Source organism: Acipenser ruthenus, chromosome 10, assembly GCF_902713425.1.
Source record: "Acipenser ruthenus chromosome 10, fAciRut3.2 maternal haplotype, whole genome shotgun sequence".
NCBI classification, from domain to species: domain Eukaryota; kingdom Metazoa; phylum Chordata; class Actinopteri; order Acipenseriformes; family Acipenseridae; genus Acipenser; species Acipenser ruthenus.
The window spans coordinates 6,298,492-6,309,787 of NC_081198.1; the positions used below are offsets into that span (position 1 = coordinate 6,298,492).

At 39.3% G+C, this 11,296-nt stretch overlaps 1 long non-coding RNA gene across 1 annotated transcript in view; it reads left to right on the forward strand.

Moving 5' to 3' along the window:
• LOC131738089 (uncharacterized) overlaps nucleotides 1-5,848 on the forward strand; it is a 12,376-nt gene extending 6,528 nt beyond the window's left edge. Inside the window, exons 2-3 of the long non-coding RNA XR_009329611.1 lie at nucleotides 4,832-4,943; nucleotides 5,581-5,848. This is a non-coding gene — a long non-coding RNA (uncharacterized LOC131738089). The remainder of the gene's footprint in view (nucleotides 1-4,831; nucleotides 4,944-5,580) is intronic.
• The last annotated feature ends 5,448 nt before the right edge of the window (nucleotides 5,849-11,296 follow it).

The following is an 11,296-nucleotide window of genomic DNA, read 5'->3' on the forward strand; positions in this document are numbered from 1 at the left end:
TTTGGTGGAAACAATATTTTAAACCGAGGACATAGTTTATTAGAGGTGTAATTATTGCTGCAAACATGTTTTGATGACTAAAACTATTAATTTGTATCTAAAACCGTTTTTTCTGTTTTCATCCTGAAGAAGTACTGTATGTGGTCATCCTGTGAGGGGACACACCATTCCAGCAGCAAGGACTGCGTGTTAACTGAGAAATGATACAGTGTGCCTCACAATTAAATGTACCGTGCATGTTTGGCTTTCTGTAATCGCAGTCAGACTGCCAAAGATTTAGTCTGGGACTTTGTTGAATTGCTTTTCTACCAAACTGGGCTCTTGTTCTGGACCTTCATTGCCAGGCATTGTTTGGGTCTGTTAAAGCATATGGGACTCAGCACCAGGCTGTGTAGGGATAGTAGGCTGTTGTGGCTTGGGCTTTATACCAGCAGTATATTGTATTAGTACCAAACCAATCTTCGTAGTATCCAGATGGGCTGGTCTTCCTTTTAAACAAGTATTCAAGTCTGCTGATTTAAAATAATAATAATAATAATAATAATAATAATAATAATAATAATAATAATAATAATAATAACTGAACATACCAATCATGTATTTTATGTATTTATGTATTTATTATATTTATCTAGTACCATGTTAAAGAACGTTCTGTTTCTGTACTTTGATGTATACTCATAAACCTCCTTGGTCATTTCACCTGGAGAGTGAAATTCTCTCCACCCCTTCAGCTCCTTCTTTCCTGTCTTTGACCAACCAGCTGCTTCCCTAATGACTGACACATTTTGCAGCCAGTGACTCGCATGACCTCAAAGACTTTGTTGAGGTGAACTGACCTAGGCAGTGCAACAGACTGCCTCACAGTAAGACATGCAAACTGAGAGCACAGACCTAGTGTAGTAGCAGACATCATTTGTAAATGACTCTTTCAAAACTGCACACTTGTGCTGAAAGCAGGGCCTGTGCCAAGGGGGAGCCTTTGGGACCATGCCCCACCCCCCCTCCCCAGTTCAGATCTAGTGCCCCCCCCCCCAGTTCAGATCCCACATTGAGATAAAACAATCTATGACAAAACATTAATTAAAGTGCAGTTAAACACAAAAATCAAACTATAACATGCATCATTTCTGGAAAAAGTATAAGGTCACCATATATATTTTTTGTACAAATTAGTACCAGTAATACTTTTCATTTAGCAACCCCCTTTGTAGGGTCCCCTAGTCTCACAGTATGTAATTTGCTGCAGATTTGGTAACTAATACAAATAATAAACAGTGTTTTCTAAGGTAATCAGACTTATTTACGAGAGCTCATACATTTATATATGCAAGATTGTCCAGTCATTTGTTACTTTACAGTACTTTACATTCGTTACTTTACAGTAGTTTGGTTTGTGTCGATATTTGTTTATTGCACTCCCTTTGGGCCTGAGCACTGTATTCATTGTATTCAATTTAACTTGTAGCTCAGAAGTAAGGGTTGCTGATTCGTTAATAAGAAAACGATTGCAGAAACAAACATAGCCATCAGTATAGTGTGGCACTTGGAGTAATTAGTGCTAAGTGGGCGTTTCATAGTATTTGTGGTCATAGTGAAGTGTAACACAGAATAATGGTGAATACAAGTTATTTGACTTGGGTGACATTTTCCATAATGTCGCACACCCTACCACGGGCCTGGATGAAAGCAGAACGTTACAATCCAAGGTTGTTTGTTGGCTGAAATGTTATGCTGTCTCTGTTTCTCTCACTATGTTTTTTTTCCTGAACTCATTCCCTCTTTCTCTCTCTCTCTCTCTCTCTCTCTCTCTCTCTCTCTCTCTCTCTCTCTCTTTCCTTCTCTACCCCTTTGGCCTAAGCTCTAGCACAAGGAGACCCATTGTACTCCCTTAATCCAGAAGAAACACAGCGTTAGCAACACAGAGGGATAAAAGCGCCATCAAACCACAACTTTATGGGGGCAAATCCTATCTAATCCCTCGCTTTATCTAAACAAAGCCCTTCGTCCTAATCCGCCATCGCTTAAAAAAAAAAAAAACAAGGGGGTGAAAAAATTGCGCTGATTTGGGTTTCCACTGAAAACGAAGCACCAAAGGACTAATTTCACTGGAGAAACTAACAACTTCTGACAGGCTTTCAGCAAACTAAAAAAAAACAAAAACAAAAAAAAAACACAGAAGGAACTAGAAGGGATAGTGAAAATGCAAACGTTACTCTTTGCTGAAGAATAGGCAAGTTGCATTAAATAAGACTCATACACCCCCCCCCCCTTCACTTCTTTTAAACCCTTCTTGTGTTGCAACCATTATTATTACAGATGGAGAAAAAACAATGTTCTGAATTTCAGTGAGGCGAACAGTTAAAACACAGGGCTTAGAAAATCAATTAGTAGCGCACTTTTATAATGTTTCCATTATTTGTCCTTTAAGGGCAGAGTTGATGCATATTATCCGTTGCACTGCTGCAACTTTCCTGCTATCTGGATAAATAGAGACCTTACCACCTTCTTTTCACCAACACTTAAAGGCGTAATACGAGTAACTAATAATGGTATGCCTTTAAAAAAACATCTTACCTCTAAAAAACATAACATGTCCCTTATTGTTTTGCTTTTGCTATTGCTATGTCTTTAAAAAGCCACCTGCTTTAATATGCAGTGTAGCCAGACTGCTGTATGACAGGAAGTTATCTGCACCAGAAATAGTACTTTACTTGATCATGCATTACACAGATAAGGACAATAGCTCACCCTGTCTTAAAATAATTAGTGGTGGATTGTTAAACCCAGCATTTAAAGTCTTACCGATTACTGTGATCGCTGGCACCGCATGATTTACACACGCAAATCCTTTCAGAATCACCTGCCACCTGTATAAACTGGATTTTTGTATTGTGCAATTAGCCAGTCCTCTTACCTGGGATTTGCAGCTTAGCTAGCTAGGTTAGAAAAAGCTTTTGCTCCAGTGCAATGTTTGTTTCTAAAATAAAATAAAACAACTGGTGGGCTTGTGAAGATTTATCTTCTGTAATTTGCGAGAGGAAAATATCAGCTGTGAAAATGTGTCCTTGTCATTGATCTCTTGCCCAGATGGCTGCCATATTATTATTGCAGAACACTTTGAGATATTGCCTTCATAATGGATGCACAGCTGCATTCTATGATTCTCCCAGTCAAGTTCCATTCCGGATGTTGTCAAGTTAAAACGAACTGTTCACTGTCACATTATTTAAACTCTGGTATTACTAGTGATTCAGACCATTCTATAAAAAGTACCTTAAACATGACATTGTGCCAGGGGTGCTTTGTTGTTTTGTTGATAAAATGTAAGATCAGACCTACTGTCTGCAGTTTGTAGCAAACTTCTGCTGCAGTTGTCTATCTGTCTGTCTGTCTACCTACCCACCTACCTAGCCATCTTTCTCTCTTTCTACGAACCCAACTAATCTTACAGTAAATACTATTTCCAAGGTGACAAATCCTTAATGTGGGAAATGAAATCGATTTTATTTTTGCTCTGCGGCAGTTTCATATTTCGCTCTGAATCAGAGGCTCAGTGTGTTATGAATTAGAGCTTCCATTTCGCACTGAGGCCCAAATGACCCACCAGAGAACCACAGCCACTAAATGTGTGTGCTGGGGAGGCAGGGAGCCTGTGAGCTTCCAATCCAATCCAGCCTGGCTGTTTTAACTGCCCCTTTGCTCCTATCACCCCCCGCCCCCCCCCCCCCCTCCTCTCGCTGCTCCACCTGTTGCTGCTATTCCTCTCCTTCCATTAGTCTGTGAAGCCAGAGGCCCCACTGAGCTATCCATCACCATGCCTGCTGCACGTCGATGTTAGTGCGTCCCCTGGAGGGTCCTTCCGCTGCACTGTGTGAGCCTTATATGTGCCTGTGTCAAGAAACTTGTCTGAAAGTCTATCTATCTATCTATGTATCTATCTATCTATCTATCTGTCTGTTTATCTACTTTTTCTGTCTGTTGATGCATGCTGGGAGTGTGAGCAGTGTATGCTGCTGCAGAAGGGTGGAGGTGTGTAAGCGAGTGATTGTTCTTTGTTTCATGCTTGTTTTGTCTTTTTTTTTTGTTTTTGGGATGTAGGTGTTGTTTAGTGTTTTTGTTTATTTATTTATTAATTTGGGGATTTTTTTTTTTTTAAGCTGATTTGGTCAGGGCTGTTAAGGCCAGGATGGGCAATTCTGGGGTTGGGGAAACCAAACTTTGTTTTTGAAAAGTTAACCCTCCGCTACGGGGTGAAAATAATGAAGGAAGGTTTTGTGCCTTTAGAGCAGTGCGTTCTAGAGCTAGGCAAAGTTGTTGGGTGTAACAACATTAAATCTGCATCTTGAATGATGGGGGAGGGTATTATTGCTGTAATGAACTCATAAGTTTTGGCTTCTGATTGGTTAGGTATATGTGGGCTATATTTATGGAACATATTCAGCAAACTGCAAAGGGGATTCATAGTATGCCCTTCTCTCTGAATTCATGAACTACTTTTTTATCTGCATGTTCATAACCACTCATCTTTAGTAGAATACATGTTTAAACATCCTATTCATGAAGATCATACCAGATTAAAACATCACTTATGGGCATCTTATTGTATCCATATACCTTTGGTGGGGAAATGCATGTTATTTACATCCATTGTCTGGTTTAAAAACATGTATAAGATTGGTAGTGAGTGGCTGCTTGAGACAGGGTTTAGGTTAGGATGAGCAGCATGCTTGTTTCTAAAGAGGTCATATTCCAAAGTGGCGGGAGTGAATTCATTTTGCATGCTGTTTTAAACATACCGATGGTATCACATTACATTGTTTTCTGGTAGGGCAAAGAGGTATACAGACAGAAAACCCTGCCAACCTGCAACTTGAGTTGGGTGCTGGAGACTGCAAGGAGAGCCACATCTAAGGCGAGACATTGGGGCACTGGTTCACAAAGTGAGTGCAATCTTAAAATCACTTTTAAACCTTAGTGTCTATGTACTAATTAATCCAGTTTCCTTTAAGAACCGTATGAGCATGGTTTATTTATTGCAAAGTATTTGTTCTCCCTCCGCAAGGAATCATCTTTTGGATGTCACACTTACTTTTTTAGTTACATCTTGACTACCGCTGATCAAATAGTGAGGAAACTTGGTGTGCATGTTCTGGAAGGTATTCGGTCTGATTGCTGGCCTAATAAAAGCTATGTGGGAACCACTCAAATGAGATGAAACTGCATGTTGTATATTACACAAAATCATTTAACTAACTGTAGAACATCATAAATGGTGACCAAATGAAGACTTAGAAACTGCTCATGCCACATGGTGTGTATTTGGGCACGCACAGAGTGTTTATACAAGGTCGCTTTTTGACTCAGAATTCCTAGCTGAGGCCCAGGAGTCAGGAGACTTCACTACATTGGCTGTTGCTGTTGCTGTTGCTGTTGCTGTTGCTGCTCCCAATAACGGTGCCTAAGCTTAGCATGATGAAAGTTCATAGATCACAGATATGTGGATTTGTTGATTTGCTATTGCTGTTTTATCTGATTTTTGTATGAACTAATACTTCAAATTCCTCTTTTCAATTGAAGGAATGGATTCACTTGAGAGGATTTTTCCATATAAAATACATCCCGGATACCTTGATCCAAGATCCCTTTCTGTCTTTTATCTCCAACATCTGTCTTTCCTCCTCCAATCCTATCAGATCTGCGCTGTATTAACAAAGGGTCATCCTGAGGCACATGCATGCACAGAGGAGTACAGTACAGCACCATCATGAATTGCAGAAATTCACCGCAATTCAGAAGCACTTAGGATGCTCCCTGAGGGTGTTGTAATTCCTGGACTAAATAATAATAGTAATTAATACATCTAGTGGGGGGGTGGGGTGGCACATTATGGGATTTTGGGTATACAGCTATTCAACTACATGAAAAAGCCAGACTTCTTAAGAGAGCATATAGAGGTGCTGCAAGAGTGTGTTGTAATGTCAACATGCCACTTCTGTCACCGCTCTGCTTACCTGAAATTGCCACCAGGAAAGAGAAGTCCATTGAAATAAAGGGTACAGTTAAGCCATGCATGTGATGCACACTTCTCCTATGAGTTACATTGTGCTGTTCTATAAGCTCATTATAATCACTTACTTTACTGCCTATATCACCTCACTCACCTGTCTCCATGGGACTGTTTTTTTGAAGGGTGTTTTTGAACATTATCTTAGGTCAAACAGTGCTTTAAAAAAGCTATCTAAATCGTGTGTGTAATTTTTTTAAGCAACACACTCATACAAATTACGGAAAATGCAGGAGGTAACCATAATTATGTAAATTTGCCAATTTATAATATTTCTTATATATGTTATACAGTAATTTACATTGCTACATTTTTCTGTAATTTTGCAGATTTATTTAACAGTGAATAATAATTGAACAGACCACAGTATGAGTATGTTTTAGTAATAATGACTTTATTATATAGAAATGTGAAGTGGTGTCATGTGTTTAGATTTTGTCCGGAGGTGGAGTGGGGATGATGCTATGGTGCTAGGAGTGATCTGTGATTCCATAACAAATCAATCTTGCTTTAGAACAACAGGATGTATTTTCATTGGAGAGTAAGTAATTTAGAAAAGATCTTTGACTAGCACTAACTAATCATGACTTTTTAAAAATGTGCCCATTTCATCTTACGAGCATTTTAGAAAATATATAAATTAATAAACCTATACTTGTTCATGGTAATTTCCTTTTTTCTTTTTTCATAAACACATTTATTACTAGTATATTTATATTTATTACTAGTTTTTAATACTATATATTTAGTTATTGTTGAATAGAGCAATTAGTTTTATTTCAGTTTATTTGAAAACCAGACCTAAGTATCGTCTTTCCATTAGGGAGTTGAGTCAATAATTGATTATTGGGATATTCATTTTTTTCATATTGTTTTTTCTCTCCTTGAAAGAAATATATTCAGTTGTATTGGAAGATAGTTCATTATTAGTTACAAGTTAACTTGATGCACGTAAAATGAGCTGATGCTTGACATTACAACAAGAACTCAAGGTTCATAAAGAATAACTCAGTGTTCATAAAGAATAACTCAGTGTTCATAAAGAATAACTCAAGGTTCATAAAGAATAACTCAGTGTTCATAAAGAATAACTCAAGGTTCATAAAGAATAACTGTTTTATGTATGGTTTGGGGTAATATAGTTTATAGTGCAGTGATTTTTTAAAACTGAGTTTAATCCTATTTTCTACCCTTGATCTAATGGAGACTCATATTTGTATGGTTCTCTGCAATATGATTAAAATATTAAAATTGGATGATTATATTGGAATCACGATTATCAGGATCGTTTTTCAGCCACTTAGTGATAAAGGAAGAAGTGATTATTGCACAGCTCTAATTTCCATCATGTTTGATCACTGAGAAGTATTTCCTTCCACTTCTGGAGCTGAGCAGTGTGCAGATGAACACTACCCTGACAGTCTGCTGCCTCTCTCCCTCTGTCTGTCTGTCTCACTCTCTGGGTCCCCAGATGCACTTCAGTTCCTGAATGGAGTCTTGCTGGGACCAACTGGCCATGTAAAGAGGTGGGCAGGTCTGCATCAGTAGGGGCTTGAGCCCAGGAGCTATTGACGGCATGTTAATGGCCACTCAGCCTGCAGCTAATCTCACATCACACAGCTATGGGGAATAGGGGAGGGGAGGGATTATTGGACATGTTTGTTTACCTATTTGTTCGAAATGATAAATTGATTAAGGGGCTAATTAACTGCCACCAGGGATTATTACATTTACATTTAAATTGCAAATGTGTTCTCTTTTTCAAACAGTACTTTTGTGTTGTTTTTTTGTCTGTACCACTTGCCATGGTACTAGTAATATTGTGTCACTGTATAATAAGTGTTCGTAATTTAAATGCCATTATGTATCAATGAAAACAGCATTACATTCCTGTTTAAGTAAGTAAGTAAGCTTCTATTCATGACAGATTCCATGTTTTTTTTCATATTATACACTTAATCAGCATTAGTTTTTTTTTCCATGAACATGATTTCAAGTTAGTCAAAATTATTTAGTAGTATTTAAATATATCGAGAGGTTCATTATAGCGAAAGGACAATTAAAATGAACGATAAACTGTTGGAGTAAGTTAATGAGATGAAATTGTGACTAAAAGTAGAATCTCATGTACCTGTGCGTCTCATGTATGCAGTATTCTGCGTTTGCTTTATCCTGTTCATTAAAGAATTAAAACGCAGTACAAAAAGCAAAAATCCAGAATTTAAGATGAACTTTTATTCAAAATCAATCTGACAATGAATCGTTTCAAAGTGCAGCAAATCTTAATCCAACATGCAAGAATCCCAAACTGAGCTTTTATTCCAAATCAACACAACATGAAAAGTTTGACATGAAAAGTTCATCTGATCCTCAAGTTTTTTTCTTTATTGTTTTTTTTCCTTTAATCAATTTTGATTTGCCGCATGCTGAACAAGCCAAAAAATAGAGTGCTTTTTGACAACCTGTATTCACGACAGAGATATGCCTGCGTTACTCCTTTTTTCAAACAATCAATATAGTTTCCAGCTTTGTTGCAACATAAAATGATTTTAGTTTCAAAGGCAGTTACACTGCGCACACTTTTTATTAAGACGAAAGAGTTGACTTCACTGCAGAGGTGGTATCCCGTGCGTACAGACTGGGATGTTGACAGTGTGTGTTTATATTATCTTTTTTTATTTTTTATTTGGGGTCTAGGGGCCAGGTTCATTGTAGCCGAAGGTTCGTTATAATGAAGGGTGTTATAGCGTACTGTACTATGGGAATGGGAATTGTGGAATATAAAATAATACTAAAAATATTATATTAATCAAAATTCTTAGCAGAGCAAAAATAAAATTAAACGTTTGAGTGGATGATGGCCACAGTCTATCCATAAAGCTTCAAGGGATGTGCTCGGCAATCCCAAAGAAGGTTAGGGCCACATTGCCTTAAAGGAGCTACAAACTAAAGAGTTTAAAATTGCTGTATCAGCTTATGAGCTGTCCTCAGAAAAAAAAAAGATATCTGATGTGGGAGCAGAAAAGGGTATGTTGCAATGATTGCTTGTCAAACAAGCCTATTATCCTTATTGTAATGAGAGCTCTGTATGTAAATGTGAAGTACTGTGACTGCCAGATCTCTGGAGTGGGGTGTGTTGCGTGGTGTGTCCAGCTGGCCTGTATCACTGGGGAACACTGTTTACACAATGCCACGCACATTCTGTCTCTCTCCAGTGGGGACACACTCACACACACACACACACACACTTCTACACCTCCACAAAACACAGGATAATCAGGTGGCTACCAGACCGGGAGGGGGTTAACTAGCCTGTCTTTGTTTCTGTCGAGTTATGATAATTATCCAGCTATCAATCAATCAGCTCTCTCTTTTGCCACTGCAAGGCTATTTGACCTAGTCTGCTGAGGGCTGGGGAAGCTATGACTGACTGGAAAGCTGCATTGCTACTAATAAGAGTTGAGGACTGGGAGATAACCTGGGGGTTAGAGCTGAGGACTGGGGTGCCATATGGTCCAGTTTTTAGAGATGGGAGTGTAGGGAGAGTTGCCTAGTTGTTGGAGTTGAATACTCATAGGTAGTGTGGCCTACTGGTTAGAGCTGAGGACTGGAAGTGTGGCCTACTGGGAGGCATTGTGGTCTAGTGGTGCGAGCAGAGGAATGGAGAAGCAGTGTGTCATGTTCATTTAAACATGAGGACTGACAGTGACCTGGTAATTAGAGCTGAGGTTACTTCACCGTCCTCGTGTTTCTAAATTCAGGAAGCATGCGTGGGTAAACAAAAAAAAGCTATTGATCTACAGTGAGGAAGCTAACCTGATGTTACAAGTAGCTGTATTGGCATCAGGGTGGCATAGGAGCACCTCCCAACCAAACTCCCTTTTCTTAATTTCTCCTCTGGCTTTTTCTCTGGGGAGAAGGAGCGTTTGTTCTGTTGTGGTTTTTTCTGGTATTTTGTTCCCATTTCTGCTGATATGTTTTCCCTATAAGCTATATAAACCCCTTCCTCTTGGGCTATAGGACTGATCTGATAACTCTACACACACACACACACACACACACGATCAATGACTACAAATTTCCTTTTTGACAAGCCCTCCAGACCCCTGTCGGATCACGGAGACCTCGGCAGCACCTCCGCAGCCGGCTAAAGTCAAGGGCGGCTGACACATTTGTCAAGGGCCTTGGTAACCTCTGACCCTGGGGGGCTGGCCTGCTATTGATTTTTCCTTTTTCCTGAGCTCAATTGGGCTGAAAAAGGGAAAGGGAGAATAGCTCTGTACAGGAGGGACATTTTGAAAGAGACCGATCGATGCAGAATGATTTAGTGCTTGCAAAAGAAAAGAGGAAAAAAACCTTTAAGCCTATAGCATGAAAGTTAAGCAATAATAGAGTCACTAGAACCAGAGTCATTCAACCCAAAAGACCCCTCATTCTAACTGAAGATGGTTTTAAATGGTGGGGTCGCGGGTCAGAGGATTGGACAGTTTGCTGGGGAATAGAACAGAGCCGAAAGCTTTTTAATGAAAGGAAACAGGCAGGCTTAGTGGTTAGAGCTGAGGATTGGGCTGAGTAGTTGGCCAGGACTTGGGGGGTGGAGTGGCCTAGTGGTTCGAGCTAGGGACTGGGATAAAAGTGACCAATTTGTTATAGCTGAAAAGACTAAGCGATAGTGTAGTTGGCATATTAATTACAGCAGAGACCTGGGAGACCATGTGGCTCTGTGACCATATGTCTCTATGCTCATTGGGAAAGTTAAGGCTTTTAAACTTGCATCGCAATGCATTTTGGTGCTTGTAGTCCTGCATCTCTTAAAGAACAGACCATTAAAAGGTCCCTGAATGCATTGTGATGCAAGTTAAAAAAAGAAACAGAACTGCCCCCCACTGTCTCGATGAACACGGATCCACCCTACTTCAGGACCGGGGATGACATGTGAGCTCCTGCTCTGAGGATCTGGAGTCAATGTAATGCTTAGGACTGAAAAGCAACGTATCAAGCTCCTGGAATCAATTGTAAAGGTATGTGTTCGGATCTAATTTTGGTACCTAGCTTTACATTTTTTCCAATCAAACGACAGAACGAGCGGGCGAATCACATTGTTCATGATTACGCCACATTGCTCGGAGCTTGATTTTAGGAAACCTTCTACATCTTAACATGGATCTTAATATGGTGAAATTGATCATGGGCATTGCAGGTAATATATTCTTTAAGTATTTTTTCCCC